The sequence below is a fragment of the Bison bison genome, unplaced genomic scaffold (assembly GCF_000754665.1).
Source record: "Bison bison bison isolate TAMUID 2011002044 unplaced genomic scaffold, Bison_UMD1.0 scf7180017864323, whole genome shotgun sequence".
Taxonomy (NCBI): domain Eukaryota; kingdom Metazoa; phylum Chordata; class Mammalia; order Artiodactyla; family Bovidae; genus Bison; species Bison bison.
Genome location: NW_011494895.1, coordinates 2,293,811 through 2,295,658, shown reverse-complemented (window position 1 = coordinate 2,295,658; position 1,848 = coordinate 2,293,811). Strand labels below are relative to the sequence as shown.

The 1,848-nt window shown below is 48.1% G+C and overlaps 1 protein-coding gene across 1 annotated transcript in view; it reads right to left on the bottom strand.

Annotated features, from left to right (window-relative positions):
• KIN (Kin17 DNA and RNA binding protein) overlaps positions 1 to 1,848 on the bottom strand; it is a 26,231-nt gene that overhangs the window by 2,881 nt on the left and 21,502 nt on the right. The gene's annotated exons all lie outside the window — the stretch shown is intronic.

Sequence of the window (1,848 nt, the reverse complement as noted above, 5' to 3'; positions counted from 1 at the left end):
GCCCAGGCCACGCACCCTCCACATGTACCCTCCACACGCATCCTCCACACGCAGCTTATGGACAAGGGTGGCGCGGGGCTCGCCCAGGCCCAGGCCACGCACCCTCCACATGTACCCTCTACACGCAGCCCACGGACAGGGGTGGCACGGGGCTCGCACAGGCCACGCACCCTCCACACACAGCCCGTCTCGCTGCCCGTGATAACGGTGACACGGTGCAGCAGCCCATCTGAGACGGGCTTCAGATCCTTCCTTTGAAGACAGGTCAGGTCTCACTCTTGTGAGCGGAACTGTCAGTGGACCAACTCTAAATGAATCAGCAATTTTACTTAAATATCAGATTCCTGAGATGAATTACTTTATTGATGTCACCTACCTTAAATCCTTTATGAAAGAAAGAAGGACACTGGAAAATTATTGATTTCTGTGGCTTTCCTCCATTAATCATGACTATACATTCCTCACTAATTACACTCTGGCAGATTAAGTTTATATTAGATATGAGGGGGAAAAAACAGATACAAAACTATACATATTATACATAATTTTATAAAATACAAAGATGGGGGAAAAACAGACTAAAATATTAATGGAGCTTACCATTTGCCTGGAGGCTTATGGGTAATTTTTTAAAGTATTTATAGTAAATTGTAATTTTCAGCTTTTATATAAGGGTATTGCTGCAGACTGAATGTTTGTGTCCTGCCCCAAACTGATTCAATACATTAAAATGTGATGGTGTTGGGAGGTAATGAGGTCACAAGGGCAGAGCCCTTGAGGATGGGATTAGTGCCCCTAAAAAGGGACCCCAGAGAGCTCCCCGCCCCTTCCAGCACATGAGAGAACACAGATCAGGACGCAGACCCTCAGCAGACACCCAGCTCTGCCTGCGCCTTAGTGTTAGACTTCCGGCCTCCAGAATGTGAGCAGTCAATTTCTGTTGTTTCTAAAGTTGCCCTGTCTATGGTATTTTGCTATAGGAGCGTGAACAGATAAAGACAAGTATGTACGGTATTTCTTTTGTAATCAGAAGATAAACTGCTTCAGCAATGTCAGTTATTAAAGAAAACAGGCTTATACAGGAACTTCCCTGGTGGTCCAGTGATCAAGAAACCCTCTTCCAAGGCAGGGGCTGTGGGTTTGATCCCGTTGGGGAGCTAAGACCCCACATGAAGTGAAATTCATTCAGTCACGTCTGACTCTTTGAGACCCCATGGACTAGTCCATGGAATTCTCCAGGCCAGAATACTGGAATGGCTAGCCATTCCCTTCTCCAGGGTATCTTCTCAACTCAGTGATTGAACTCAGGTCTCTGACACTGCAGGAGGATTCTTTACCTAAGCCACAAGGGAAGCCCAAGAATACTGGAGTGGGTAGTGTTGGTTGCTCAGTCATGTCTGACTCTTTGCAATCCCATGGACTGTAGCCCAACAGGCTCCTCTGTCCATGGGATTCTCCAGGCAAGAATACTGGAGTGGACTGCCACTCCCTTCTAAAGAGGATCTTCCCGACCTAGGGATCGAACCCAGGTCTCCTGCATTGCAGGCAGATTCTTTACCATTTGAGCTGGAGTGGGTAGCCTATCCCTTCTCTAGGGGATCTTCCCAACCCAGGAATTGAACTGGGGTCTCCTGCATTGCCACCAGGACTTCCCTCGTGGCTCAGACGGTAAAGTGTCTGCCTACAATGTGAGACCTGGGTTCACTCCCTGGGTCGGGAAGATCTTCTGCAGAAGGAAATGGCAACCCACCCCAATATTCTTGCCTGGAAAATCCTATGGACGAAGGAGCCTGGTAGGCTACTGTCTATGGGATCGCAGAGTCGGACACGACTGAGCGACTTCACTTT